Below are 22,775 nucleotides of genomic sequence, written 5' to 3'. Positions count from 1 at the left end.
CAAAAATACGAGCCGCTGATCTCGTTTTGGGTGCTAATTTGGTGGCGGCGATCTGGAAATGCCCTCGGGCTGCAGCTCCCTGGTGTTAGAGTGCATCGCTGCATTCGGATCCTTTATAAGGATTTAACGCGCTTATGCTGATGGGTGCGATCATACCAACACTAATGCACCGGATCCCATCAGAACTCCGCAGTTAAGCGTGTTTGGGCGAGAGTAGTACTAGGATGGGTGACCTCCTGGGAAGTCCTCGTGTTGCACCCCTCTCTTTTTCTTCGGATTTTTTTTTTTTTGTCGCCGGGCTTACCGTTTACGGCGGTCCAGCACGCTCGCTTCGTAGGCTTAGTCTGCCCCAGGCCAAAAATACGAGCCGCTGAACTCGTTTTGGGTGCTAATTTGGTGGCGGCGATCTGGAAATGCCCTCGGGCTGCAGCTCCCTGGTGTTAGAGTGCATCGCTGCATTCGGATCCTTTATAAGGATTTAACGCGCTTATGCTGATGGGTGCGATCATACCAACACTAATGCACCGGATCCCATCAGAACTCCGCAGTTAAGCGTGTTTGGGCGAGAGTAGTACTAGGATGGGTGACCTCCTGGGAAGTCCTCGTGTTGCACCCCTCTCTTTTTCTTCGGATTTTTTTTTTTTTGTCGCCGGGCTTACCGTTTACGGCGGTCCAGCACGCTCGCTTCGTAGGCTTAGTCTGCCCCAGGCCAAAAATACGAGCCGCTGATCTCGTTTAGGGTGCTAATTTGGTGGCGGCGATCTGGAAATGCCCTCGGGCTGCAGCTCCCTGGTGTTAGAGTGCATCGCTGCATTCGGATCCTTTATAAGGATTTAACGCGCTTATGCTGATGGCTGCGATCATACCAACACTAATGCACCGGATCCCATCAGAACTCCGCAGTTAAGCGTGTTTGGGCGAGAGTAGTACTAGGATGGGTGACCTCCTGGGAAGTCCTCGTGTTGCACCCCTCTCTTTTTCTTCGGATTTTTTTTTTTTTTGTCGCCGGGCTTACCGTTTACGGCGGTCCAGCACGCTCGCTTAGTAGGCTTAGTCTGCCCCAGGCCAAAAATACGAGCCGCTGATCTCGTTTTGGGTGCTAATTTGGTGGCGGCGATCTGGAAATGCCCTCGGGCTGCAGCTCCCTGGTGTTAGAGTGCATCGCTGCATTCGGATCCTTTATAAGGATTTAACGCGCTTATGCTGATGGGTGCGATCATACCAACACTAATGCACCGGATCCCATCAGAACTCCGCAGTTAAGCGTGTTTGGGCGAGAGTAGTACTAGGATGGGTGACCTCCTGGGAAGTCCTCGTGTTGCACCCCTCTCTTTTTCTTCGGATTTTTTTTTTTTTTGTCGCCGGGCTTACCGTTTACGGCGGTCCAGCACGCTCGCTTCGTAGGCTTAGTCTGCCCCAGGCCAAAAATACGAGCCGCTGATCTCGTTTTGGGTGCTAATTTGGTGGCGGCGATCTGGAAATGCCCTCGGGCTGCAGCTCCCTGGTGTTAGAGTGCATCGCTGCATTCGGATCCTTTATAAGGATTTAACGCGCTTATGCTGATGGGTGCGATCATACCAACACTAATGCACCGGATCCCATCAGAACTCCTCAGTTAAGCGTGTTTGGGCGAGAGTAGTACTAGGATGGGTGACCTCCTGGGAAGTCCTCGTGTTGCACCCCTCTCTTTTTCTTCGGATTTTTTTTTTTTTGTCGCCGGGCTTACCGTTTACGGCGGTCCAGCACGCTCGCTTCGTAGGCTTAGTCTGCCCCAGGCCAAAAATACGAGCCGCTGAACTCGTTTTGGGTGCTAATTTGGTGGCGGCGATCTGGAAATGCCCTCGGGCTGCAGCTCCCTGGTGTTAGAGTGCATCGCTGCATTCGGATCCTTTATAAGGATTTAACGCGCTTATGCTGATGGGTGCGATCATACCAACACTAATGCACCGGATCCCATCAGAACTCCGCAGTTAAGCGTGTTTGGGCGAGAGTAGTACTAGGATGGGTGACCTCCTGGGAAGTCCTCGTGTTGCACCCCTCTCTTTTTCTTCGGATTTTTTTTTTTTTGTCGCCGGGCTTACCGTTTACGGCGGTCCAGCACGCTCGCTTCGTAGGCTTAGTCTGCCCCGGGCCAAAAATACGAGCCGCTGAACTCGTTTTGGGTGCTAATTTGGTGGCGGCGATCTGGAAATGCCCTCGGGCTGCAGCTCCCTGGTGTTAGAGTGCATCGCTGCATTCGGATCCTTTATAAGGATTTAACGCGCTTATGCTGATGGGTGCGATCATACCAACACTAATGCACCGGATCCCATCAGAACTCCGCAGTTAAGCGTGTTTGGGCGAGAGTAGTACTAGGATGGGTGACCTCCTGGGAAGTCCTCGTGTTGCACCCCTCTCTTTTTCTTCGGATTTTTTTTTTTTTTGTCGCCGGGCTTACCGTTTACGGCGGTCCAGCACGCTCGCTTCGTAGGCTTAGTCTGCCCCAGGCCAAAAATACGAGCCGCTGATCTCGTTTTGGGTGCTAATTTGGTGGCGGCGATCTGGAAATGCCCTCGGGCTGCAGCTCCCTGGTGTTAGAGTGCATCGCTGCATTCGGATCCTTTATAAGGATTTAACGCGCTTATGCTGGTGGGTGCGATCATACCAACACTAATGCACCGGATCCCATCAGAACTCCGCAGTTAAGCGTGTTTGGGCGAGAGTAGTACTAGGATGGGTGACCTCCTGGGAAGTCCTCGTGTTGCACCCCTCTCTTTTTCTTCGGATTTTTTTTTTTTTGTCGCCGGGCTTACCGTTTACGGCGGTCCAGCACGCTCGCTTCGTAGGCTTAGTCTGCCCCAGGCCAAAAATACGAGCCGCTGAACTCGTTTTGGGTGCTAATTTGGTGGCGGCGATCTGGAAATGCCCTCGGGCTGCAGCTCCCTGGTGTTAGAGTGCATCGCTGCATTCGGATCCTTTATAAGGATTTAACGCGCTTATGCTGATGGCTGCGATCATACCAACACTAATGCACCGGATCCCATCAGAACTCCGCAGTTAAGCGTGTTTGGGCGAGAGTAGTACTAGGATGGGTGACCTCCTGGGAAGTCCTCGTGTTGCACCCCTCTCTTTTTCTTCGGATTTTTTTTTTTTTTTGTCGCCGGGCTTACCGTTTACGGCGGTCCAGCACGCTCGCTTCGTAGGCTTAGTCTGCCCCAGGCCAAAAATACGAGCCGCTGATCTCGTTTTGGGTGCTAATTTGGTGGCGGCGATCTGGAAATGCCCTCGGGCTGCAGCTCCCTGGTGTTAGAGTGCATCGCTGCATTCGGATCCTTTATAAGGATTTAACGCGCTTATGCTGATGGGTGCGATCATACCAACACTAATGCACCGGATCCCATCAGAACTCCGCAGTTAAGCGTGTTTGGGCGAGAGTAGTACTAGGATGGGTGACCTCCTGGGAAGTCCTCGTGTTGCACCCCTCTCTTTTTCTTCGGATTTTTTTTTTTTTTTGTCGCCGGGCTTACCGTTTACGGCGGTCCAGCACGCTCGCTTCGTAGGCTTAGTCTGCCCCAGGCCAAAAATACGAGCCGCTGATCTCGTTTTGGGTGCTAATTTGGTGGCGGCGATCTGGAAATGCCCTCGGGCTGCAGCTCCCTGGTGTTAGAGTGCATCGCTGCATTCGGATCCTTTATAAGGATTTAACGCGCTTATGCTGATGGGTGCGATCATACCAACACTAATGCACCGGATCCCATCAGAACTCCTCAGTTAAGCGTGTTTGGGCGAGAGTAGTACTAGGATGGGTGACCTCCTGGGAAGTCCTCGTGTTGCACCCCTCTCTTTTTCTTCGGATTTTTTTTTTTTTGTCGCCGGGCTTACCGTTTACGGCGGTCCAGCACGCTCGCTTCGTAGGCTTAGTCTGCCCCAGGCCAAAAATACGAGCCGCTGAACTCGTTTTGGGTGCTAATTTGGTGGCGGCGATCTGGAAATGCCCTCGGGCTGCAGCTCCCTGGTGTTAGAGTGCATCGCTGCATTCGGATCCTTTATAAGGATTTAACGCGCTTATGCTGATGGGTGCGATCATACCAACACTAATGCACCGGATCCCATCAGAACTCCGCAGTTAAGCGTGTTTGGGCGAGAGTAGTACTAGGATGGGTGACCTCCTGGGAAGTCCTCGTGTTGCACCCCTCTCTTTTTCTTCGGATTTTTTTTTTTTTTGTCGCCGGGCTTACCGTTTACGGCGGTCCAGCACGCTCGCTTCGTAGGCTTAGTCTGCCCCGGGCCAAAAATACGAGCCGCTGAACTCGTTTTGGGTGCTAATTTGGTGGCGGCGATCTGGAAATGCCCTCGGGTTGCAGCTCCCTGGTGTTAGAGTGCATCGCTGCATTCGGATCCTTTATAAGGATTTAACGCGCTTATGCTGATGGGTGCGATCATACCAACACTAATGCACCGGATCCCATCAGAACTCCGCAGTTAAGCGTGTTTGGGCGAGAGTAGTACTAGGATGGGTGACCTCCTGGGAAGTCCTCGTGTTGCACCCCTCTCTTTTTCTTCGGATTTTTTTTTTTTTTTGTCGCCGGGCTTACCGTTTACGGCGGTCCAGCACGCTCGCTTCGTAGGCTTAGTCTGCCCCAGGCCAAAAATACGAGCCGCTGATCTCGTTTTGGGTGCTAATTTGGTGGCGGCGATCTGGAAATGCCCTCGGGTTGCAGCTCCCTGGTGTTAGAGTGCATCGCTGCATTCGGATCCTTTATAAGGATTTAACGCGCTTATGCTGGTGGGTGCGATCATACCAACACTAATGCACCGGATCCCATCAGAACTCCGCAGTTAAGCGTGTTTGGGCGAGAGTAGTACTAGGATGGGTGACCTCCTGGGAAGTCCTCGTGTTGCACCCCTCTCTTTTTCTTCGGATTTTTTTTTTTTTGTCGCCGGGCTTACCGTTTACGGCGGTCCAGCACGCTCGCTTCGTAGGCTTAGTCTGCCCCAGGCCAAAAATACGAGCCGCTGAACTCGTTTTGGGTGCTAATTTGGTGGCGGCGATCTGGAAATGCCCTCGGGCTGCAGCTCCCTGGTGTTAGAGTGCATCGCTGCATTCGGATCCTTTATAAGGATTTAACGCGCTTATGCTGATGGCTGCGATCATACCAACACTAATGCACCGGATCCCATCAGAACTCCGCAGTTAAGCGTGTTTGGGTGAGAGTAGTACTAGGATGGGTGACCTCCTGGGAAGTCCTCGTGTTGCACCCCTCTCTTTTTCTTCGGATTTTTTTTTTTTTTGTCGCCGGGCTTACCGTTTACGGCGGTCCAGCACGCTCGCTTCGTAGGCTTAGTCTGCCCCAGGCCAAAAATACGAGCCGCTGATCTCGTTTTGGGTGCTAATTTGGTGGCGGCGATCTGGAAATGCCCTCGGGCTGCAGCTCCCTGGTGTTAGAGTGCATCGCTGCATTCGGATCCTTTATAAGGATTTAACGCGCTTATGCTGATGGGTGCGATCATACCAACACTAATGCACCGGATCCCATCAGAACTCCTCAGTTAAGCGTGTTTGGGCGAGAGTAGTACTAGGATGGGTGACCTCCTGGGAAGTCCTCGTGTTGCACCCCTCTCTTTTTCTTCGGATTTTTTTTTTTTTTTGTCGCCGGGCTTACCGTTTACGGCGGTCCAGCACGCTCGCTTCGTAGGCTTAGTCTGCCCCAGGCCAAAATACGAGCCGCTGAACTCGTTTTGGGTGCTAATTTGGTGGCGGCGATCTGGTAATGCCCTCGGGCTGCAGCTCCCTGGTGTTAGAGTGCATCGCTGCATTCGGATCCTTTATAAGGATTTAACGCGCTTATGCTGGTGGGTGCGATCATACCAACACTAATGCACCGGATCCCATCAGAACTCCGCAGTTAAATGTGTTTGGGCGAGAGTAGTACTAGGATGGGTGACCTCCTGGGAAGTCCTCGTGTTGCACCCCTCTCTTTTTCTTCGGATTTTTTTTTTTTTGTCGCCGGGCTTACCGTTTACGGCGGTCCAGCACGCTCGCTTCGTAGGCTTAGTCTGCCCCAGGCCAAAAATACGAGCCGCTGAACTCGTTTTGGGTGCTAATTTGGTGGCGGCGATCTGGAAATGCCCTCGGGCTGCAGCTCCCTGGTGTTAGAGTGCATCGCTGCATTCGGATCCTTTATAAGGATTTAACGCGCTTATGCTGATGGGTGCGATCATACCAACACTAATGCACCGGATCCCATCAGAACTCCGCAGTTAAGCGTGTTTGGGCGAGAGTAGTACTAGGATGGGTGACCTCCTGGGAAGTCCTCGTGTTGCACCCCTCTCTTTTTCTTCGGATTTTTTTTTTTTTTGTCGCCGGGCTTACCGTTTACGGCGGTCCAGCACGCTCGCTTCGTAGGCTTAGTCTGCCCCAGGCCAAAAATACGAGCCGCTGATCTCGTTTTGGGTGCTAATTTGGTGGCGGCGATCTGGAAATGCCCTCGGGCTGCAGCTCCCTGGTGTTAGAGTGCATCGCTGCATTCGGATCCTTTATAAGGATTTAACGCGCTTATGCTGATGGGTGCGATCATACCAACACTAATGCACCGGATCCCATCAGAACTCCGCAGTTAAGCGTGTTTGGGCGAGAGTAGTACTAGGATGGGTGACCTCCTGGGAAGTCCTCGTGTTGCACCCCTCTCTTTTTCTTCGGATTTTTTTTTTTTTGTCGCCGGGCTTACCGTTTACGGCGGTCCAGCACGCTCGCTTCGTAGGCTTAGTCTGCCCCAGGCCAAAAATACGAGCCGCTGAACTCGTTTTGGGTGCTAATTTGGTGGCGGCGATCTGGAAATGCCCTCGGGCTGCAGCTCCCTGGTGTTAGAGTGCATCGCTGCATTCGGATCCTTTATAAGGATTTAACGCGCTTATGCTGATGGGTGCGATCATACCAACACTAATGCACCGGATCCCATCAGAACTCCGCAGTTAAGCGTGTTTGGGCGAGAGTAGTACTAGGATGGGTGACCTCCTGGGAAGTCCTCGTGTTGCACCCCTCTCTTTTTCTTCGGATTTTTTTTTTTTTTGTCGCCGGGCTTACCGTTTACGGCGGTCCAGCACGCTCGCTTCGTAGGCTTAGTCTGCCCCAGGCCAAAAATACGAGCCGCTGATCTCGTTTTGGGTGCTAATTTGGTGGCGGCGATCTGGAAATGCCCTCGGGCTGCAGCTCCCTGGTGTTAGAGTGCATCGCTGCATTCGGATCCTTTATAAGGATTTAACGCGCTTATGCTGATGGGTGCGATCATACCAACACTAATGCACCGGATCCCATCAGAACTCCGCAGTTAAGCGTGTTTGGGCGAGAGTAGTACTAGGATGGGTGACCTCCTGGGAAGTCCTCGTGTTGCACCCCTCTCTTTTTCTTCGGATTTTTTTTTTTTTGTCGCCGGGCTTACCGTTTACGGCGGTCCAGCACGCTCGCTTCGTAGGCTTAGTCTGCCCCAGGCCAAAAATACGAGCCGCTGAACTCGTTTTGGGTGCTAATTTGGTGGCGGCGATCTGGAAATGCCCTCGGGCTGCAGCTCCCTGGTGTTAGAGTGCATCGCTGCATTCGGATCCTTTATAAGGATTTAACGCGCTTATGCTGATGGGTGCGACAATACCAACACTAATGCACCGGATCCCATCAGAACTCCGCAGTTAAGCGTGTTTGGGCGAGAGTAGTACTAGGATGGGTGACCTCCTGGGAAGTCCTCGTGTTGCACCCCTCTCTTTTTCTTCGGATTTTTTTTTTTTTTGTCGCCGGGCTTACCGTTTACGGCGGTCCAGCACGCTCGCTTCGTAGGCTTAGTCTGCCCCAGGCCAAAAATACGAGCCGCTGATCTCGTTTTGGGTGCTAATTTGGTGGCGGCGATCTGGAAATGCCCTCGGGCTGCAGCTCCCTGGTGTTAGAGTGCATCGCTGCATTCGGATCCTTTATAAGGATTTAACGCGCTTATGCTGATGGGTGCGATCATACCAACACTAATGCACCGGATCCCATCAGAACTCCTCAGTTAAGCGTGTTTGGGCGAGAGTAGTACTAGGATGGGTGACCTCCTGGGAAGTCCTCGTGTTGCACCCCTCTCTTTTTCTTCGGATTTTTTTTTTTTTGTCGCCGGGCTTACCGTTTACGGCGGTCCAGCACGCTCGCTTCGTAGGCTTAGTCTGCCCCAGGCCAAAAATACGAGCCGCTGAACTCGTTTTGGGTGCTAATTTGGTGGCGGCGATCTGGAAATGCCCTCGGGCTGCAGCTCCCTGGTGTTAGAGTGCATCGCTGCATTCGGATCCTTTATAAGGATTTAACGCGCTTATGCTGATGGGTGCGATCATACCAACACTAATGCACCGGATCCCATCAGAACTCCGCAGTTAAGCGTGTTTGGGCGAGAGCAGTACTAGGATGGGTGACCTCCTGGGAAGTCCTCGTGTTGCACCCCTCTCTTTTTCTTCGGATTTTTTTTTTTTTTGTCGCCGGGCTTACCGTTTACGGCGGTCCAGCACGCTCGCTTCGTAGGCTTAGTCTGCCCCAGGCCAAAAATACGAGCCGCTGATCTCGTTTTGGGTGCTAATTTGGTGGCGGCGACCTGGAAATGCCCTCGGGCTGCAGCTCCCTGGTGTTAGAGTGCATCGCTGCATTCGGATCCTTTATAAGGATTTAACGCGCTTATGCTGATGGGTGCGATCATACCAACACTAATGCACCGGATCCCATCAGAACTCCGCAGTTAAGCGTGTTTGGGCGAGAGTAGTACTAGGATGGGTGACCTCCTGGGAAGTCCTCGTGTTGCACCCCTCTCTTTTTCTTCGGATTTTTTTTTTTTTTGTCGCCGGGCTTACCGTTTACGGCGGTCCAGCACGCTCGCTTCGTAGGCTTAGTCTGCCCCAGGCCAAAAATACGAGCCGCTGATCTCGTTTTGGGTGCTAATTTGGTGGCGGCGATCTGGAAATGCCCTCGGGCTGCAGCTCCCTGGTGTTAGAGTGCATCGCTGCATTCGGATCCTTTATAAGGATTTAACGCGCTTATGCTGATGGGTGCGATCATACCAACACTAATGCACCGGATCCCATCAGAACTCCGCAGTTAAGCGTGTTTGGGCGAGAGTAGTACTAGGATGGGTGACCTCCTGGGAAGTCCTCGTGTTGCACCCCTCTCTTTTTCTTCGGATTTTTTTTTTTTTGTCGCCGGGCTTACCGTTTACGGCGGTCCAGCACGCTCGCTTCGTAGGCTTAGTCTGCCCCAGGCCAAAAATACGAGCCGCTGAACTCGTTTTGGGTGCTAATTTGGTGGCGGCGATCTGGAAATGCCCTCGGGCTGCAGCTCCCTGGTGTTAGAGTGCATCGCTGCATTCGGATCCTTTATAAGGATTTAACGCGCTTATGCTGATGGGTGCGATCATACCAACACTAATGCACCGGATCCCATCAGAACTCCGCAGTTAAGCGTGTTTGGGCGAGAGTAGTACTAGGATGGGTGACCTCCTGGGAAGTCCTCGTGTTGCACCCCTCTCTTTTTCTTCGGATTTTTTTTTTTTTTGTCGCCGGGCTTACCGTTTACGGCGGTCCAGCACGCTCGCTTCGTAGGCTTAGTCTGCCCCAGGCCAAAAATACGAGCCGCTGATCTCGTTTTGGGTGCTAATTTGGTGGCGGCGATCTGGAAATGCCCTCGGGCTGCAGCTCCCTGGTGTTAGAGTGCATCGCTGCATTCGGATCCTTTATAAGGATTTAACGCGCTTATGCTGATGGGTGCGATCATACCAACACTAATGCACCGGATCCCATCAGAACTCCTCAGTTAAGCGTGTTTGGGCGAGAGTAGTACTAGGATGGGTGACCTCCTGGGAAGTCCTCGTGTTGCACCCCTCTCTTTTTCTTCGGATTTTTTTTTTTTTGTCGCCGGGCTTACCGTTTACGGCGGTCCAGCACGCTCGCTTCGTAGGCTTAGTCTGCCCCAGGCCAAAAATACGAGCCGCTGAACTCGTTTTGGGTGCTAATTTGGTGGCGGCGATCTGGAAATGCCCTCGGGCTGCAGCTCCCTGGTGTTAGAGTGCATCGCTGCATTCGGATCCTTTATAAGGATTTAACGCGCTTATGCTGATGGGTGCGATCATACCAACACTAATGCACCGGATCCCATCAGAACTCCGCAGTTAAGCGTGTTTGGGCGAGAGTAGTACTAGGATGGGTGACCTCCTGGGAAGTCCTCGTGTTGCACCCCTCTCTTTTTCTTCGGATTTTTTTTTTTTTTGTCGCCGGGCTTACCGTTTACGGCGGTCCAGCACGCTCGCTTCGTAGGCTTAGTCTGCCCCAGGCCAAAAATACGAGCCGCTGATCTCGTTTTGGGTGCTAATTTGGTGGCGGCGATCTGGAAATGCCCTCGGGCTGCAGCTCCCTGGTGTTAGAGTGCATCGCTGCATTCGGATCCTTTATAAGGATTTAACGCGCTTATGCTGATGGGTGCGATCATACCAACACTAATGCACCGGATCCCATCAGAACTCCGCAGTTAAGCGTGTTTGGGCGAGAGTAGTACTAGGATGGGTGACCTCCTGGGAAGTCCTCGTGTTGCACCCCTCTCTTTTTCTTCGGATTTTTTTTTTTTTGTCGCCGGGCTTACCGTTTACGGCGGTCCAGCACGCTCGCTTCGTAGGCTTAGTCTGCCCCAGGCCAAAAATACGAGCCGCTGAACTCGTTTTGGGTGCTAATTTGGTGGCGGCGATCTGGAAATGCCCTCGGGCTGCAGCTCCCTGGTGTTAGAGTGCATCGCTGCATTCGGATCCTTTATAAGGATTTAACGCGCTTATGCTGATGGGTGCGATCATACCAACACTAATGCACCGGATCCCATCAGAACTCCGCAGTTAAGCGTGTTTGGGCGAGAGTAGTACTAGGATGGGTGACCTCCTGGGAAGTCCTCGTGTTGCACCCCTCTCTTTTTCTTCGGATTTTTTTTTTTTTTGTCGCCGGGCTTACCGTTTACGGCGGTCCAGCACGCTCGCTTCGTAGGCTTAGTCTGCCCCAGGCCAAAAATACGAGCCGCTGATCTCGTTTTGGGTGCTAATTTGGTGGCGGCGATCTGGAAATGCCCTCGGGCTGCAGCTCCCTGGTGTTAGAGTGCATCGCTGCATTCGGATCCTTTATAAGGATTTAACGCGCTTATGCTGATGGGTGCGATCATACCAACACTAATGCACCGGATCCCATCAGAACTCCTCAGTTAAGCGTGTTTGGGCGAGAGTAGTACTAGGATGGGTGACCTCCTGGGAAGTCCTCGTGTTGCACCCCTCTCTTTTTCTTCGGATTTTTTTTTTTTTGTCGCCGGGCTTACCGTTTACGGCGGTCCAGCACGCTCGCTTCGTAGGCTTAGTCTGCCCCAGGCCAAAAATACGAGCCGCTGAACTCGTTTTGGGTGCTAATTTGGTGGCGGCGATCTGGAAATGCCCTCGGGCTGCAGCTCCCTGGTGTTAGAGTGCATCGCTGCATTCGGATCCTTTATAAGGATTTAACGCGCTTATGCTGATGGGTGCGATCATACCAACACTAATGCACCGGATCCCATCAGAACTCCGCAGTTAAGCGTGTTTGGGCGAGAGTAGTACTAGGATGGGTGACCTCCTGGGAAGTCCTCGTGTTGCACCCCTCTCTTTTTCTTCGGATTTTTTTTTTTTTGTCGCCGGGCTTACCGTTTACGGCGGTCCAGCACGCTCGCTTCGTAGGCTTAGTCTGCCCCGGGCCAAAAATACGAGCCGCTGAACTCGTTTTGGGTGCTAATTTGGTGGCGGCGATCTGGAAATGCCCTCGGGCTGCAGCTCCCTGGTGTTAGAGTGCATCGCTGCATTCGGATCCTTTATAAGGATTTAACGCGCTTATGCTGATGGGTGCGATCATACCAACACTAATGCACCGGATCCCATCAGAACTCCGCAGTTAAGCGTGTTTGGGCGAGAGTAGTACTAGGATGGGTGACCTCCTGGGAAGTCCTCGTGTTGCACCCCTCTCTTTTTCTTCGGATTTTTTTTTTTTTTGTCGCCGGGCTTACCGTTTACGGCGGTCCAGCACGCTCGCTTCGTAGGCTTAGTCTGCCCCAGGCCAAAAATACGAGCCGCTGATCTCGTTTTGGGTGCTAATTTGGTGGCGGCGATCTGGAAATGCCCTCGGGCTGCAGCTCCCTGGTGTTAGAGTGCATCGCTGCATTCGGATCCTTTATAAGGATTTAACGCGCTTATGCTGGTGGGTGCGATCATACCAACACTAATGCACCGGATCCCATCAGAACTCCGCAGTTAAGCGTGTTTGGGCGAGAGTAGTACTAGGATGGGTGACCTCCTGGGAAGTCCTCGTGTTGCACCCCTCTCTTTTTCTTCGGATTTTTTTTTTTTTGTCGCCGGGCTTACCGTTTACGGCGGTCCAGCACGCTCGCTTCGTAGGCTTAGTCTGCCCCAGGCCAAAAATACGAGCCGCTGAACTCGTTTTGGGTGCTAATTTGGTGGCGGCGATCTGGAAATGCCCTCGGGCTGCAGCTCCCTGGTGTTAGAGTGCATCGCTGCATTCGGATCCTTTATAAGGATTTAACGCGCTTATGCTGATGGGTGCGATCATACCAACACTAATGCACCGGATCCCATCAGAACTCCGCAGTTAAGCGTGTTTGGGCGAGAGTAGTACTAGGATGGGTGACCTCCTGGGAAGTCCTCGTGTTGCACCCCTCTCTTTTTCTTCGGATTTTTTTTTTTTTGTCGCCGGGCTTACCGTTTACGGCGGTCCAGCACGCTCGCTTCGTAGGCTTAGTCTGCCCCGGGCCAAAAATACGAGCCGCTGAACTCGTTTTGGGTGCTAATTTGGTGGCGGCGATCTGGAAATGCCCTCGGGCTGCAGCTCCCTGGTGTTAGAGTGCATCGCTGCATTCGGATCCTTTATAAGGATTTAACGCGCTTATGCTGATGGGTGCGATCATACCAACACTAATGCACCGGATCCCATCAGAACTCCGCAGTTAAGCGTGTTTGGGCGAGAGTAGTACTAGGATGGGTGACCTCCTGGGAAGTCCTCGTGTTGCACCCCTCTCTTTTTCTTCGGATTTTTTTTTTTTTTGTCGCCGGGCTTACCGTTTACGGCGGTCCAGCACGCTCGCTTCGTAGGCTTAGTCTGCCCCAGGCCAAAAATACGAGCCGCTGATCTCGTTTTGGGTGCTAATTTGGTGGCGGCGATCTGGAAATGCCCTCGGGCTGCAGCTCCCTGGTGTTAGAGTGCATCGCTGCATTCGGATCCTTTATAAGGATTTAACGCGCTTATGCTGGTGGGTGCGATCATACCAACACTAATGCACCGGATCCCATCAGAACTCCGCAGTTAAGCGTGTTTGGGCGAGAGTAGTACTAGGATGGGTGACCTCCTGGGAAGTCCTCGTGTTGCACCCCTCTCTTTTTCTTCGGATTTTTTTTTTTTTGTCGCCGGGCTTACCGTTTACGGCGGTCCAGCACGCTCGCTTCGTAGGCTTAGTCTGCCCCAGGCCAAAAATACGAGCCGCTGAACTCGTTTTGGGTGCTAATTTGGTGGCGGCGATCTGGAAATGCCCTCGGGCTGCAGCTCCCTGGTGTTAGAGTGCATCGCTGCATTCGGATCCTTTATAAGGATTTAACGCGCTTATGCTGATGGCTGCGATCATACCAACACTAATGCACCGGATCCCATCAGAACTCCGCAGTTAAGCGTGTTTGGGCGAGAGTAGTACTAGGATGGGTGACCTCCTGGGAAGTCCTCGTGTTGCACCCCTCTCTTTTTCTTCGGATTTTTTTTTTTTTTGTCGCCGGGCTTACCGTTTACGGCGGTCCAGCACGCTCGCTTCGTAGGCTTAGTCTGCCCCAGGCCAAAAATACGAGCCGCTGATCTCGTTTTGGGTGCTAATTTGGTGGCGGCGATCTGGAAATGCCCTCGGGCTGCAGCTCCCTGGTGTTAGAGTGCATCGCTGCATTCGGATCCTTTATAAGGATTTAACGCGCTTATGCTGATGGGTGCGATCATACCAACACTAATGCACCGGATCCCATCAGAACTCCTCAGTTAAGCGTGTTTGGGCGAGAGTAGTACTAGGATGGGTGACCTCCTGGGAAGTCCTCGTGTTGCACCTCTCTCTTTTTCTTCGGATTTTTTTTTTTTTTGTCGCCGGGCTTACCGTTTACGGCGGTCCAGCACGCTCGCTTCGTAGGCTTAGTCTGCCCCAGGCCAAAAATACGAGCCGCTGAACTCGTTTTGGGTGCTAATTTGGTGGCGGCGATCTGGAAATGCCCTCGGGCTGCAGCTCCCTGGTGTTAGAGTGCATCGCTGCATTCGGATCCTTTATAAGGATTTAACGCGCTTATGCTGGTGGGTGCGATCATACCAACACTAATGCACCGGATCCCATCAGAACTCCGCAGTTAAATGTGTTTGGGCGAGAGTAGTACTAGGATGGGTGACCTCCTGGGAAGTCCTCGTGTTGCACCCCTCTCTTTTTCTTCGGATTTTTTTTTTTTTGTCGCCGGGCTTACCGTTTACGGCGGTCCAGCACGCTCGCTTCGTAGGCTTAGTCTGCCCCAGGCCAAAAATACGAGCCGCTGAACTCGTTTTGGGTGCTAATTTGGTGGCGGCGATCTGGAAATGCCCTCGGGCTGCAGCTCCCTGGTGTTAGAGTGCATCGCTGCATTCGGATCCTTTATAAGGATTTAACGCGCTTATGCTGATGGGTGCGATCATACCAACACTAATGCACCGGATCCCATCAGAACTCCGCAGTTAAGCGTGTTTGGGCGAGAGTAGTACTAGGATGGGTGACCTCCTGGGAAGTCCTCGTGTTGCACCCCTCTCTTTTTCTTCGGATTTTTTTTTTTTTTGTCGCCGGGCTTACCGTTTACGGCGGTCCAGCACGCTCGCTTCGTAGGCTTAGTCTGCCCCAGGCCAAAAATACGAGCCGCTGATCTCGTTTTGGGTGCTAATTTGGTGGCGGCGATCTGGAAATGCCCTCGGGCTGCAGCTCCCTGGTGTTAGAGTGCATCGCTGCATTCGGATCCTTTATAAGGATTTAACGCGCTTATGCTGATGGGTGCGATCATACCAACACTAATGCACCGGATCCCATCAGAACTCCGCAGTTAAGCGTGTTTGGGCGAGAGTAGTACTAGGATGGGTGACCTCCTGGGAAGTCCTCGTGTTGCACCCCTCTCTTTTTCTTCGGATTTTTTTTTTTTTGTCGCCGGGCTTACCGTTTACGGCGGTCCAGCACGCTCGCTTCGTAGGCTTAGTCTGCCCCAGGCCAAAAATACGAGCCGCTGAACTCGTTTTGGGTGCTAATTTGGTGGCGGCGATCTGGAAATGCCCTCGGGCTGCAGCTCCCTGGTGTTAGAGTGCATCGCTGCATTCGGATCCTTTATAAGGATTTAACGCGCTTATGCTGATGGGTGCGATCATACCAACACTAATGCACCGGATCCCATCAGAACTCCGCAGTTAAGCGTGTTTGGGCGAGAGTAGTACTAGGATGGGTGACCTCCTGGGAAGTCCTCGTGTTGCACCCCTCTCTTTTTCTTCGGATTTTTTTTTTTTTTGTCGCCGGGCTTACCGTTTACGGCGGTCCAGCACGCTCGCTTCGTAGGCTTAGTCTGCCCCAGGCCAAAAATACGAGCCGCTGATCTCGTTTTGGGTGCTAATTTGGTGGCGGCGATCTGGAAATGCCCTCGGGCTGCAGCTCCCTGGTGTTAGAGTGCATCGCTGCATTCGGATCCTTTATAAGGATTTAACGCGCTTATGCTGATGGGTGCGATCATACCAACACTAATGCACCGGATCCCATCAGAACTCCGCAGTTAAGCGTGTTTGGGCGAGAGTAGTACTAGGATGGGTGACCTCCTGGGAAGTCCTCGTGTTGCACCCCTCTCTTTTTCTTCGGATTTTTTTTTTTTTGTCGCCGGGCTTACCGTTTACGGCGGTCCAGCACGCTCGCTTCGTAGGCTTAGTCTGCCCCAGGCCAAAAATACGAGCCGCTGAACTCGTTTTGGGTGCTAATTTGGTGGCGGCGATCTGGAAATGCCCTCGGGCTGCAGCTCCCTGGTGTTAGAGTGCATCGCTGCATTCGGATCCTTTATAAGGATTTAACGCGCTTATGCTGATGGGTGCGACAATACCAACACTAATGCACCGGATCCCATCAGAACTCCGCAGTTAAGCGTGTTTGGGCGAGAGTAGTACTAGGATGGGTGACCTCCTGGGAAGTCCTCGTGTTGCACCCCTCTCTTTTTCTTCGGATTTTTTTTTTTTTTGTCGCCGGGCTTACCGTTTACGGCGGTCCAGCACGCTCGCTTCGTAGGCTTAGTCTGCCCCAGGCCAAAAATACGAGCCGCTGATCTCGTTTTGGGTGCTAATTTGGTGGCGGCGATCTGGAAATGCCCTCGGGCTGCAGCTCCCTGGTATTAGAGTGCATCGCTGCATTCGGATCCTTTATAAGGATTTAACGCGCTTATGCTGATGGGTGCGATCATACCAACACTAATGCACCGGATCCCATCAGAACTCCTCAGTTAAGCGTGTTTGGGCGAGAGTAGTACTAGGATGGGTGACCTCCTGGGAAGTCCTCGTGTTGCACCCCTCTCTTTTTCTTCGGATTTTTTTTTTTTTGTCGCCGGGCTTACCGTTTACGGCGGTCCAGCACGCTCGCTTCGTAGGCTTAGTCTGCCCCAGGCCAAAAATACGAGCCGCTGAACTCGTTTTGGGTGCTAATTTGGTGGCGGCGATCTGGAAATGCCCTCGGGCTGCAGCTCCCTGGTGTTAGAGTGCATCGCTGCATTCGGATCCTTTATAAGGATTTAACGCACTTATGCTGATGGGTGCGATCATACCAACACTAATGCACCGGATCCCATCAGAACTCCGCAGTTAAGCGTGTTTGGGCGAGAGCAGTACTAGGATGGGTGACCTCCTGGGAAGTCCTCGTGTTGCACCCCTCTCTTTTTCTTCGGATTTTTTTTTTTTTTGTCGCCGGGCTTACTGTTTACGGCGGTCCAGCACGCTCGCTTCGTAGGCTTAGTCTGCCCCAGGCCAAAAATACGAGCCGCTGATCTCGTTTTGGGTGCTAATTTGGTGGCGGCGATCTGGAAATGCCCTCGGGCTGCAGCTCCCTGGTGTTAGAGTGCATCGCTGCATTCGGATCCTTTATAAGGATTTAACGCGCTTATGCTGATGGGTGCGATCATACCAACACTAATGCACCGGATCCCATCAGAACTCCGCAGTTAAGCGTGTTTGGGCGAGAGTAGTACTAGGATGGGTGACCTCCTGGGAAGTCCTCGTGTTGCACCCCTCTCTTTTTCTTCGGATTTTTTTTTTTTTTTGTCGCCGGGCTTACCGTTTACGGCGGTCCAGCACGCTCGCTTCGTAGGCTTAGTCTGCCCCAGGCCAAAAATACGAGCCGCTGATCTCGTTTTGGGTGCTAATTTGGTGGCGGCGATCTGGAAATGCCCTCGGGCTGCAGCTCCCTGGTGTTAGAGTGCATCGCTGCATTCGGATCCTTTATAAGGATTTAACGCGCTTATGCTGATGGGTGCGATCATACCAACACTAATGCACCGGATCCCATCAGAACTCCGCAGTTAAGCGTGTTTGGGCGAGAGTAGTACTAGGATGGGTGACCTCCTGGGAAGTCCTCGTGTTGCACCCCTCTCTTTTTCTTCGGATTTTTTTTTTTTTGTCGCCGGGCTTACCGTTTACGGCGGTCCAGCACGCTCGCTTCGTAGGCTTAGTCTGCCCCAGGCCAAAAATACGAGCCGCTGAACTCGTTTTGGGTGCTAATTTGGTGGCGGCGATCTGGAAATGCCCTCGGGCTGCAGCTCCCTGGTGTTAGAGTGCATCGCTGCATTCGGATCCTTTATAAGGATTTAACGCGCTTATGCTGATGGGTGCGATCATACCAACACTAATGCACCGGATCCCATCAGAACTCCGCAGTTAAGCGTGTTTGGGCGAGAGTAGTACTAGGATGGGTGACCTCCTGGGAAGTCCTCGTGTTGCACCCCTCTCTTTTTCTTCGGATTTTTTTTTTTTTTGTCGCCGGGCTTACCGTTTACGGCGGTCCAGCACGCTCGCTTCGTAGGCTTAGTCTGCCCCAGGCCAAAAATACGAGCCGCTGATCTCGTTTTGGGTGCTAATTTGGTGGCGGCGATCTGGAAATGCCCTCGGGCTGCAGCTCCCTGGTGTTAGAGTGCATCGCTGCATTCGGATCCTTTATAAGGATTTAACGCGCTTATGCTGATGGGTGCGATCATACCAACACTAATGCACCGGATCCCAACAGAACTCCTCAGTTAAGCGTGTTTGGGCGAGAGTAGTACTAGGATGGGTGACCTCCTGGGAAGTCCTCGTGTTGCACCCCTCTCTTTTTCTTCGGATTTTTTTTTTTTTGTCGCCGGGCTTACCGTTTACGGCGGTCCAGCACGCTCGCTTCGTAGGCTTAGTCTGCCCCAGGCCAAAAATACGAGCCGCTGAACTCGTTTTGGGTGCTAATTTGGTGGCGGCGATCTGGAAATGCCCTCGGGCTGCAGCTCCCTGGTGTTAGAGTGCATCGCTGCATTCGGATCCTTTATAAGGATTTAACGCGCTTATGCTGATGGGTGCGATCATACCAACACTAATGCACCGGATCCCATCAGAACTCCGCAGTTAAGCGTGTTTGGGCGAGAGTAGTACTAGGATGGGTGACCTCCTGGGAAGTCCTCGTGTTGCACCCCTCTCTTTTTCTTCGGATTTTTTTTTTTTTTGTCGCCGGGCTTACCGTTTACGGCGGTCCAGCACGCTCGCTTCGTAGGCTTAGTCTGCCCCAGGCCAAAAATACGAGCCGCTGATCTCGTTTTGGGTGCTAATTTGGTGGCGGCGATCTGGAAATGCCCTCGGGCTGCAGCTCCCTGGTGTTAGAGTGCATCGCTGCATTCGGATCCTTTATAAGGATTTAACGCGCTTATGCTGATGGGTGCGATCATACCAACACTAATGCACCGGATCCCATCAGAACTCCGCAGTTAAGCGTGTTTGGGCGAGAGTAGTACTAGGATGGGTGACCTCCTGGGAAGTCCTCGTGTTGCACCCCTCTCTTTTTCTTCGGATTTTTTTTTTTTTGTCGCCGGGCTTACCGTTTACGGCGGTCCAGCACGCTCGCTTCGTAGGCTTAGTCTGCCCCAGGCCAAAAATACGAGCCGCTGAACTCGTTTTGGGTGCTAATTTGGTGGCGGCGATCTGGAAATGCCCTCGGGCTGCAGCTCCCTGGTGTTAGAGTGCATCGCTGCATTCGGATCCTTTATAAGGATTTAACGCGCTTATGCTGATGGGTGCGATCATACCAACACTAATGCACCGGATCCCATCAGAACTCCGCAGTTAAGCGTGTTTGGGCGAGAGTAGTACTAGGATGGGTGACCTCCTGGGAAGTCCTCGTGTTGCACCCCTCTCTTTTTCTTCGGATTTTTTTTTTTTTTGTCGCCGGGCTTACCGTTTACGGCGGTCCAGCACGCTCGCTTCGTAGGCTTAGTCTGCCCCAGGCCAAAAATACGAGCCGCTGATCTCGTTTTGGGTGCTAATTTGGTGGCGGCGATCTGGAAATGCCCTCGGGCTGCAGCTCCCTGGTGTTAGAGTGCATCGCTGCATTCGAATCCTTTATAAGGATTTAACGCGCTTATGCTGATGGGTGCGATCATACCAACACTAATGCACCGGATCCCATCAGAACTCCTCAGTTAAGCGTGTTTGGGCGAGAGTAGTACTAGGATGGGTGACCTCCTGGGAAGTCCTCGTGTTGCACCTCTCTCTTTTTCTTCGGATTTTTTTTTTTTTGTCGCCGGGCTTACCGTTTACGGCGGTCCAGCACGCTCGCTTCGTAGGCTTAGTCTGCCCCAGGCCAAAAATACGAGCCGCTGAACTCGTTTTGGGTGCTAATTTGGTGGCGGCGATCTGGAAATGCCCTCGGGCTGCAGCTCCCTGGTGTTAGAGTGCATCGCTGCATTCGGATCCTTTATAAGGATTTAACGCGCTTATGCTGATGGGTGCGATCATACCAACACTAATGCACCGGATCCCATCAGAACTCCGCAGTTAAGCGTGTTTGGGCGAGAGTAGTACTAGGATGGGTGACCTCCTGGGAAGTCCTCGTGTTGCACCCCTCTCTTTTTCTTCGGATTTTTTTTTTTTTGTCGCCGGGCTTACCGTTTACGGCGGTCCAGCACGCTCGCTTCGTAGGCTTAGTCTGCCCCGGGCCAAAAATACGAGCCGCTGAACTCGTTTTGGGTGCTAATTTGGTGGCGGCGATCTGGAAATGCCCTCGGGCTGCAGCTCCCTGGTGTTAGAGTGCATCGCTGCATTCGGATCCTTTATAAGGATTTAACGCGCTTATGCTGATGGGTGCGATCATACCAACACTAATGCACCGGATCCCATCAGAACTCCGCAGTTAAGCGTGTTTGGGCGAGAGTAGTACTAGGATGGGTGACCTCCTGGGAAGTCCTCGTGTTGCACCCCTCTCTTTTTCTTCGGATTTTTTTTTTTTTTGTCGCCGGGCTTACCGTTTACGGCGGTCCAGCACGCTCGCTTCGTAGGCTTAGTCTGCCCCAGGCCAAAAATACGAGCCGCTGAACTCGTTTTGGGTGCTAATTTGGTGGCGGCGATCTGGAAATGCCCTCGGGCTGCAGCTCCCTGGTGTTAGAGTGCATCGCTGCATTCGGATCCTTTATAAGGATTTAACGCGCTTATGCTGGTGGGTGCGATCATACCAACACTAATGCACCGGATCCCATCAGAACTCCGCAGTTAAGCGTGTTTGGGCGAGAGTAGTACTAGGATGGGTGACCTCCTGGGAAGTCCTCGTGTTGCACCCCTCTCTTTTTCTTCGGATTTTTTTTTTTTTGTCGCCGGGCTTACCGTTTACGGCGGTCCAGCACGCTCGCTTCGTAGGCTTAGTCTGCCCCAGGCCAAAAATACGAGCCGCTGAACTCGTTTTGGGTGCTAATTTGGTGGCGGCGATCGGGAAATGCCCTCGGGCTGCAGCTCCCTGGTGTTAGAGTGCATCGCTGCATTCGGATCCTTTATAAGGATTTAACGCGCTTATGCTGATGGGTGCGATCATACCAACACTAATGCACCGGATCCCATCAGAACTCCGCAGTTAAGCGTCTTTGGGCGAGAGTAGTACTAGGATGGGTGACCTCCTGGGAAGTCCTCGTGTTGCACCCCTCTCTTTTTCTTCGGATTTTTTTTTTTTTTGTCGCCGGGCTTACCGTTTACGGCGGTCCAGCACGCTCGCTTCGTAGGCTTAGTCTGCCCCAGGCCAAAAATACGAGCCGCTGATCTCGTTTTGGGTGCTAATTTGGTGGCGGCGATCTGGAAATGCCCTCGGGCTGCAGCTCCCTGGTGTTAGAGTGCATCGCTGCATTCGGATCCTTTATAAGGATTTAACGCGCTTATGCTGATGGGTGCGATCATACCAACACTAATGCACCGGATCCCATCAGAACTCCGCAGTTAAGCGTGTTTGGGCGAGAGTAGTACTAGGATGGGTGACCTCCTGGGAAGTCCTCGTGTTGCACCCCTCTCTTTTTCTTCGGATTTTTTTTTTTTTTGTCGCCGGGCTTACCGTTTACGGCGGTCCAGCACGCTCGCTTCGTAGGCTTAGTCTGCCCCAGGCCAAAAATACGAGCCGCTGATCTCGTTTTGGGTGCTAATTTGGTGGCGGCGATCTGGAAATGCCCTCGGGCTGCAGCTCCCTGGTGTTAGAGTGCATCGCTGCATTCGGATCCTTTATAAGGATTTAACGCGCTTATGCTGATGGGTGCGATCATACCAACACTAATGCACCGGATCCCATCAGAACTCCGCAGTTAAGCGCGTTTGGGCGAGAGTAGTACTAGGATGGGTGACCTCCTGGGAAGTCCTCGTGTTGCACCCCTCTCTTTTTCTTCGGATTTTTTTTTTTTTGTCGCCGGGCTTACCGTTTACGGCGGTCCAGCACGCTCGCTTCGTAGGCTTAGTCTGCCCCAGGCCAAAAATACGAGCCGCTGAACTCGTTTTGGGTGCTAATTTGGTGGCGGCGATCTGGAAATGCCCTCGGGCTGCAGCTCCCTGGTGTTAGAGTGCATCGCTGCATTCGGATCCTTTATAAGGATTTAACGCGCTTATGCTGATGGGTGCGATCATACCAACACTAATGCACCGGATCCCATCAGAACTCCGCAGTTAAGCGTGTTTGGGCGAGAGTAGTACTAGGATGGGTGACCTCCTGGGAAGTCCTCGTGTTGCACCCCTCTCTTTTTCTTCGGATTTTTTTTTTTTTTGTCGCCGGGCTTACCGTTTACGGCGGTCCAGCACGCTCGCTTCGTAGGCTTAGTCTGCCCCAGGCCAAAAATACGAGCCGCTGATCTCGTTTTGGGTGCTAATTTGGTGGCGGCGATCTGGAAATGCCCTCGGGCTGCAGCTCCCTGGTGTTAGAGTGCATCGCTGCATTCGGATCCTTTATAAGGATTTAACGCGCTTATGCTGATGGGTGCGATCATACCAACACTAATGCACCGGATCCCATCAGAACTCCTCAGTTAAGCGTGTTTGGGCGAGAGTAGTACTAGGATGGGTGACCTCCTGGGAAGTCCTCGTGTTGCACCCCTCTCTTTTTCTTCGGATTTTTTTTTTTTTGTCGCCGGGCTTACCGTTTACGGCGGTCCAGCACGCTCGCTTCGTAGGCTTAGTCTGCCCCAGGCCAAAAATACGAGCCGCTG

General features: G+C 52.6%; 64 non-coding genes across 64 annotated transcripts; all 64 read left to right on the top strand.

The window, feature by feature from the left end:
• Positions 1-142: 142 nt before the first annotated feature.
• On the top strand, positions 143-261 carry LOC126730315 (5S ribosomal RNA). The gene has a single exon (XR_007657595.1). It is a non-coding gene; the product is annotated as a 5S ribosomal RNA (ribosomal RNA).
• A 236-nt stretch (positions 262-497) lies between these two features.
• LOC126730314 (5S ribosomal RNA) lies at positions 498-616 on the top strand. The gene has a single exon (XR_007657594.1). It is a non-coding gene; the product is annotated as a 5S ribosomal RNA (ribosomal RNA).
• A 236-nt stretch (positions 617-852) lies between these two features.
• LOC126731307 (5S ribosomal RNA) lies at positions 853-971 on the top strand. Its single transcript, XR_007658558.1, has one exon. It is a non-coding gene; the product is annotated as a 5S ribosomal RNA (ribosomal RNA).
• A 237-nt stretch (positions 972-1,208) lies between these two features.
• Positions 1,209-1,327, top strand: LOC126730313 (5S ribosomal RNA). Its single transcript, XR_007657593.1, has one exon. It is a non-coding gene; the product is annotated as a 5S ribosomal RNA (ribosomal RNA).
• A 237-nt stretch (positions 1,328-1,564) lies between these two features.
• On the top strand, positions 1,565-1,683 carry LOC126731484 (5S ribosomal RNA). The gene has a single exon (XR_007658729.1). It is a non-coding gene; the product is annotated as a 5S ribosomal RNA (ribosomal RNA).
• A 236-nt stretch (positions 1,684-1,919) lies between these two features.
• On the top strand, positions 1,920-2,038 carry LOC126730311 (5S ribosomal RNA). The gene has a single exon (XR_007657592.1). It is a non-coding gene; the product is annotated as a 5S ribosomal RNA (ribosomal RNA).
• A 236-nt stretch (positions 2,039-2,274) lies between these two features.
• Positions 2,275-2,393, top strand: LOC126730310 (5S ribosomal RNA). Its single transcript, XR_007657591.1, has one exon. It is a non-coding gene; the product is annotated as a 5S ribosomal RNA (ribosomal RNA).
• A 237-nt stretch (positions 2,394-2,630) lies between these two features.
• On the top strand, positions 2,631-2,749 carry LOC126730309 (5S ribosomal RNA). The gene has a single exon (XR_007657590.1). It is a non-coding gene; the product is annotated as a 5S ribosomal RNA (ribosomal RNA).
• A 236-nt stretch (positions 2,750-2,985) lies between these two features.
• Positions 2,986-3,104, top strand: LOC126731306 (5S ribosomal RNA). Its single transcript, XR_007658557.1, has one exon. It is a non-coding gene; the product is annotated as a 5S ribosomal RNA (ribosomal RNA).
• Positions 3,105-3,342: 238 nt separating this feature from the next.
• LOC126730308 (5S ribosomal RNA) lies at positions 3,343-3,461 on the top strand. The gene has a single exon (XR_007657589.1). It is a non-coding gene; the product is annotated as a 5S ribosomal RNA (ribosomal RNA).
• A 238-nt stretch (positions 3,462-3,699) lies between these two features.
• On the top strand, positions 3,700-3,818 carry LOC126731483 (5S ribosomal RNA). Its single transcript, XR_007658728.1, has one exon. It is a non-coding gene; the product is annotated as a 5S ribosomal RNA (ribosomal RNA).
• A 236-nt stretch (positions 3,819-4,054) lies between these two features.
• Positions 4,055-4,173, top strand: LOC126730307 (5S ribosomal RNA). The gene has a single exon (XR_007657588.1). It is a non-coding gene; the product is annotated as a 5S ribosomal RNA (ribosomal RNA).
• Positions 4,174-4,410: 237 nt separating this feature from the next.
• On the top strand, positions 4,411-4,529 carry LOC126730305 (5S ribosomal RNA). Its single transcript, XR_007657586.1, has one exon. It is a non-coding gene; the product is annotated as a 5S ribosomal RNA (ribosomal RNA).
• Positions 4,530-4,767: 238 nt separating this feature from the next.
• LOC126730304 (5S ribosomal RNA) lies at positions 4,768-4,886 on the top strand. The gene has a single exon (XR_007657585.1). It is a non-coding gene; the product is annotated as a 5S ribosomal RNA (ribosomal RNA).
• A 236-nt stretch (positions 4,887-5,122) lies between these two features.
• On the top strand, positions 5,123-5,241 carry LOC126731666 (5S ribosomal RNA). The gene has a single exon (XR_007658908.1). It is a non-coding gene; the product is annotated as a 5S ribosomal RNA (ribosomal RNA).
• Positions 5,242-5,478: 237 nt separating this feature from the next.
• Positions 5,479-5,597, top strand: LOC126731482 (5S ribosomal RNA). The gene has a single exon (XR_007658727.1). It is a non-coding gene; the product is annotated as a 5S ribosomal RNA (ribosomal RNA).
• Positions 5,598-5,834: 237 nt separating this feature from the next.
• LOC126731247 (5S ribosomal RNA) lies at positions 5,835-5,953 on the top strand. The gene has a single exon (XR_007658500.1). It is a non-coding gene; the product is annotated as a 5S ribosomal RNA (ribosomal RNA).
• A 236-nt stretch (positions 5,954-6,189) lies between these two features.
• On the top strand, positions 6,190-6,308 carry LOC126730303 (5S ribosomal RNA). Its single transcript, XR_007657584.1, has one exon. It is a non-coding gene; the product is annotated as a 5S ribosomal RNA (ribosomal RNA).
• A 237-nt stretch (positions 6,309-6,545) lies between these two features.
• LOC126730302 (5S ribosomal RNA) lies at positions 6,546-6,664 on the top strand. Its single transcript, XR_007657583.1, has one exon. It is a non-coding gene; the product is annotated as a 5S ribosomal RNA (ribosomal RNA).
• Positions 6,665-6,900: 236 nt separating this feature from the next.
• Positions 6,901-7,019, top strand: LOC126730301 (5S ribosomal RNA). The gene has a single exon (XR_007657582.1). It is a non-coding gene; the product is annotated as a 5S ribosomal RNA (ribosomal RNA).
• Positions 7,020-7,256: 237 nt separating this feature from the next.
• LOC126730300 (5S ribosomal RNA) lies at positions 7,257-7,375 on the top strand. The gene has a single exon (XR_007657581.1). It is a non-coding gene; the product is annotated as a 5S ribosomal RNA (ribosomal RNA).
• A 236-nt stretch (positions 7,376-7,611) lies between these two features.
• LOC126730604 (5S ribosomal RNA) lies at positions 7,612-7,730 on the top strand. The gene has a single exon (XR_007657871.1). It is a non-coding gene; the product is annotated as a 5S ribosomal RNA (ribosomal RNA).
• A 237-nt stretch (positions 7,731-7,967) lies between these two features.
• Positions 7,968-8,086, top strand: LOC126731481 (5S ribosomal RNA). Its single transcript, XR_007658726.1, has one exon. It is a non-coding gene; the product is annotated as a 5S ribosomal RNA (ribosomal RNA).
• A 236-nt stretch (positions 8,087-8,322) lies between these two features.
• Positions 8,323-8,441, top strand: LOC126730715 (5S ribosomal RNA). Its single transcript, XR_007657977.1, has one exon. It is a non-coding gene; the product is annotated as a 5S ribosomal RNA (ribosomal RNA).
• Positions 8,442-8,678: 237 nt separating this feature from the next.
• Positions 8,679-8,797, top strand: LOC126730299 (5S ribosomal RNA). Its single transcript, XR_007657580.1, has one exon. It is a non-coding gene; the product is annotated as a 5S ribosomal RNA (ribosomal RNA).
• A 237-nt stretch (positions 8,798-9,034) lies between these two features.
• LOC126730298 (5S ribosomal RNA) lies at positions 9,035-9,153 on the top strand. Its single transcript, XR_007657579.1, has one exon. It is a non-coding gene; the product is annotated as a 5S ribosomal RNA (ribosomal RNA).
• Positions 9,154-9,389: 236 nt separating this feature from the next.
• LOC126730297 (5S ribosomal RNA) lies at positions 9,390-9,508 on the top strand. Its single transcript, XR_007657578.1, has one exon. It is a non-coding gene; the product is annotated as a 5S ribosomal RNA (ribosomal RNA).
• A 237-nt stretch (positions 9,509-9,745) lies between these two features.
• Positions 9,746-9,864, top strand: LOC126731479 (5S ribosomal RNA). The gene has a single exon (XR_007658724.1). It is a non-coding gene; the product is annotated as a 5S ribosomal RNA (ribosomal RNA).
• Positions 9,865-10,100: 236 nt separating this feature from the next.
• On the top strand, positions 10,101-10,219 carry LOC126730295 (5S ribosomal RNA). The gene has a single exon (XR_007657577.1). It is a non-coding gene; the product is annotated as a 5S ribosomal RNA (ribosomal RNA).
• A 237-nt stretch (positions 10,220-10,456) lies between these two features.
• LOC126730293 (5S ribosomal RNA) lies at positions 10,457-10,575 on the top strand. Its single transcript, XR_007657575.1, has one exon. It is a non-coding gene; the product is annotated as a 5S ribosomal RNA (ribosomal RNA).
• Positions 10,576-10,811: 236 nt separating this feature from the next.
• Positions 10,812-10,930, top strand: LOC126730292 (5S ribosomal RNA). Its single transcript, XR_007657574.1, has one exon. It is a non-coding gene; the product is annotated as a 5S ribosomal RNA (ribosomal RNA).
• A 237-nt stretch (positions 10,931-11,167) lies between these two features.
• Positions 11,168-11,286, top strand: LOC126731478 (5S ribosomal RNA). Its single transcript, XR_007658723.1, has one exon. It is a non-coding gene; the product is annotated as a 5S ribosomal RNA (ribosomal RNA).
• A 236-nt stretch (positions 11,287-11,522) lies between these two features.
• Positions 11,523-11,641, top strand: LOC126730291 (5S ribosomal RNA). Its single transcript, XR_007657573.1, has one exon. It is a non-coding gene; the product is annotated as a 5S ribosomal RNA (ribosomal RNA).
• A 236-nt stretch (positions 11,642-11,877) lies between these two features.
• Positions 11,878-11,996, top strand: LOC126730290 (5S ribosomal RNA). Its single transcript, XR_007657572.1, has one exon. It is a non-coding gene; the product is annotated as a 5S ribosomal RNA (ribosomal RNA).
• Positions 11,997-12,233: 237 nt separating this feature from the next.
• On the top strand, positions 12,234-12,352 carry LOC126730289 (5S ribosomal RNA). Its single transcript, XR_007657571.1, has one exon. It is a non-coding gene; the product is annotated as a 5S ribosomal RNA (ribosomal RNA).
• A 236-nt stretch (positions 12,353-12,588) lies between these two features.
• On the top strand, positions 12,589-12,707 carry LOC126730288 (5S ribosomal RNA). The gene has a single exon (XR_007657570.1). It is a non-coding gene; the product is annotated as a 5S ribosomal RNA (ribosomal RNA).
• A 236-nt stretch (positions 12,708-12,943) lies between these two features.
• Positions 12,944-13,062, top strand: LOC126730287 (5S ribosomal RNA). The gene has a single exon (XR_007657569.1). It is a non-coding gene; the product is annotated as a 5S ribosomal RNA (ribosomal RNA).
• Positions 13,063-13,299: 237 nt separating this feature from the next.
• LOC126730286 (5S ribosomal RNA) lies at positions 13,300-13,418 on the top strand. Its single transcript, XR_007657568.1, has one exon. It is a non-coding gene; the product is annotated as a 5S ribosomal RNA (ribosomal RNA).
• A 236-nt stretch (positions 13,419-13,654) lies between these two features.
• On the top strand, positions 13,655-13,773 carry LOC126731305 (5S ribosomal RNA). Its single transcript, XR_007658556.1, has one exon. It is a non-coding gene; the product is annotated as a 5S ribosomal RNA (ribosomal RNA).
• A 237-nt stretch (positions 13,774-14,010) lies between these two features.
• Positions 14,011-14,129, top strand: LOC126731665 (5S ribosomal RNA). Its single transcript, XR_007658907.1, has one exon. It is a non-coding gene; the product is annotated as a 5S ribosomal RNA (ribosomal RNA).
• A 237-nt stretch (positions 14,130-14,366) lies between these two features.
• LOC126731246 (5S ribosomal RNA) lies at positions 14,367-14,485 on the top strand. Its single transcript, XR_007658499.1, has one exon. It is a non-coding gene; the product is annotated as a 5S ribosomal RNA (ribosomal RNA).
• Positions 14,486-14,721: 236 nt separating this feature from the next.
• LOC126730285 (5S ribosomal RNA) lies at positions 14,722-14,840 on the top strand. The gene has a single exon (XR_007657567.1). It is a non-coding gene; the product is annotated as a 5S ribosomal RNA (ribosomal RNA).
• Positions 14,841-15,077: 237 nt separating this feature from the next.
• LOC126730284 (5S ribosomal RNA) lies at positions 15,078-15,196 on the top strand. The gene has a single exon (XR_007657566.1). It is a non-coding gene; the product is annotated as a 5S ribosomal RNA (ribosomal RNA).
• A 236-nt stretch (positions 15,197-15,432) lies between these two features.
• LOC126730282 (5S ribosomal RNA) lies at positions 15,433-15,551 on the top strand. The gene has a single exon (XR_007657564.1). It is a non-coding gene; the product is annotated as a 5S ribosomal RNA (ribosomal RNA).
• Positions 15,552-15,788: 237 nt separating this feature from the next.
• Positions 15,789-15,907, top strand: LOC126730281 (5S ribosomal RNA). Its single transcript, XR_007657563.1, has one exon. It is a non-coding gene; the product is annotated as a 5S ribosomal RNA (ribosomal RNA).
• A 236-nt stretch (positions 15,908-16,143) lies between these two features.
• On the top strand, positions 16,144-16,262 carry LOC126730603 (5S ribosomal RNA). The gene has a single exon (XR_007657870.1). It is a non-coding gene; the product is annotated as a 5S ribosomal RNA (ribosomal RNA).
• A 237-nt stretch (positions 16,263-16,499) lies between these two features.
• LOC126731477 (5S ribosomal RNA) lies at positions 16,500-16,618 on the top strand. The gene has a single exon (XR_007658722.1). It is a non-coding gene; the product is annotated as a 5S ribosomal RNA (ribosomal RNA).
• A 236-nt stretch (positions 16,619-16,854) lies between these two features.
• On the top strand, positions 16,855-16,973 carry LOC126730714 (5S ribosomal RNA). Its single transcript, XR_007657976.1, has one exon. It is a non-coding gene; the product is annotated as a 5S ribosomal RNA (ribosomal RNA).
• A 237-nt stretch (positions 16,974-17,210) lies between these two features.
• LOC126730279 (5S ribosomal RNA) lies at positions 17,211-17,329 on the top strand. The gene has a single exon (XR_007657562.1). It is a non-coding gene; the product is annotated as a 5S ribosomal RNA (ribosomal RNA).
• Positions 17,330-17,567: 238 nt separating this feature from the next.
• On the top strand, positions 17,568-17,686 carry LOC126730278 (5S ribosomal RNA). Its single transcript, XR_007657561.1, has one exon. It is a non-coding gene; the product is annotated as a 5S ribosomal RNA (ribosomal RNA).
• Positions 17,687-17,922: 236 nt separating this feature from the next.
• Positions 17,923-18,041, top strand: LOC126730277 (5S ribosomal RNA). Its single transcript, XR_007657560.1, has one exon. It is a non-coding gene; the product is annotated as a 5S ribosomal RNA (ribosomal RNA).
• A 237-nt stretch (positions 18,042-18,278) lies between these two features.
• Positions 18,279-18,397, top strand: LOC126731718 (5S ribosomal RNA). Its single transcript, XR_007658960.1, has one exon. It is a non-coding gene; the product is annotated as a 5S ribosomal RNA (ribosomal RNA).
• A 236-nt stretch (positions 18,398-18,633) lies between these two features.
• LOC126730276 (5S ribosomal RNA) lies at positions 18,634-18,752 on the top strand. The gene has a single exon (XR_007657559.1). It is a non-coding gene; the product is annotated as a 5S ribosomal RNA (ribosomal RNA).
• Positions 18,753-18,989: 237 nt separating this feature from the next.
• LOC126730275 (5S ribosomal RNA) lies at positions 18,990-19,108 on the top strand. The gene has a single exon (XR_007657558.1). It is a non-coding gene; the product is annotated as a 5S ribosomal RNA (ribosomal RNA).
• A 236-nt stretch (positions 19,109-19,344) lies between these two features.
• LOC126730274 (5S ribosomal RNA) lies at positions 19,345-19,463 on the top strand. Its single transcript, XR_007657557.1, has one exon. It is a non-coding gene; the product is annotated as a 5S ribosomal RNA (ribosomal RNA).
• Positions 19,464-19,700: 237 nt separating this feature from the next.
• LOC126731664 (5S ribosomal RNA) lies at positions 19,701-19,819 on the top strand. The gene has a single exon (XR_007658906.1). It is a non-coding gene; the product is annotated as a 5S ribosomal RNA (ribosomal RNA).
• A 236-nt stretch (positions 19,820-20,055) lies between these two features.
• On the top strand, positions 20,056-20,174 carry LOC126730273 (5S ribosomal RNA). The gene has a single exon (XR_007657556.1). It is a non-coding gene; the product is annotated as a 5S ribosomal RNA (ribosomal RNA).
• A 236-nt stretch (positions 20,175-20,410) lies between these two features.
• LOC126730272 (5S ribosomal RNA) lies at positions 20,411-20,529 on the top strand. The gene has a single exon (XR_007657555.1). It is a non-coding gene; the product is annotated as a 5S ribosomal RNA (ribosomal RNA).
• A 237-nt stretch (positions 20,530-20,766) lies between these two features.
• LOC126730270 (5S ribosomal RNA) lies at positions 20,767-20,885 on the top strand. The gene has a single exon (XR_007657553.1). It is a non-coding gene; the product is annotated as a 5S ribosomal RNA (ribosomal RNA).
• Positions 20,886-21,121: 236 nt separating this feature from the next.
• Positions 21,122-21,240, top strand: LOC126731431 (5S ribosomal RNA). Its single transcript, XR_007658678.1, has one exon. It is a non-coding gene; the product is annotated as a 5S ribosomal RNA (ribosomal RNA).
• Positions 21,241-21,477: 237 nt separating this feature from the next.
• Positions 21,478-21,596, top strand: LOC126730269 (5S ribosomal RNA). The gene has a single exon (XR_007657552.1). It is a non-coding gene; the product is annotated as a 5S ribosomal RNA (ribosomal RNA).
• A 237-nt stretch (positions 21,597-21,833) lies between these two features.
• On the top strand, positions 21,834-21,952 carry LOC126731322 (5S ribosomal RNA). The gene has a single exon (XR_007658571.1). It is a non-coding gene; the product is annotated as a 5S ribosomal RNA (ribosomal RNA).
• A 236-nt stretch (positions 21,953-22,188) lies between these two features.
• LOC126730268 (5S ribosomal RNA) lies at positions 22,189-22,307 on the top strand. The gene has a single exon (XR_007657551.1). It is a non-coding gene; the product is annotated as a 5S ribosomal RNA (ribosomal RNA).
• Positions 22,308-22,544: 237 nt separating this feature from the next.
• On the top strand, positions 22,545-22,663 carry LOC126731476 (5S ribosomal RNA). Its single transcript, XR_007658721.1, has one exon. It is a non-coding gene; the product is annotated as a 5S ribosomal RNA (ribosomal RNA).
• Positions 22,664-22,775: the final 112 nt, after the last annotated feature.

Source organism: Quercus robur, chromosome 5 (genome assembly GCF_932294415.1).
Source record: "Quercus robur chromosome 5, dhQueRobu3.1, whole genome shotgun sequence".
Taxonomy (NCBI): Eukaryota; Viridiplantae; Streptophyta; class Magnoliopsida; order Fagales; family Fagaceae; genus Quercus; species Quercus robur.
The sequence above is the reverse complement of the archived record's forward strand: the minus strand, read 5'-3'. Positions and strand labels throughout refer to the sequence as shown.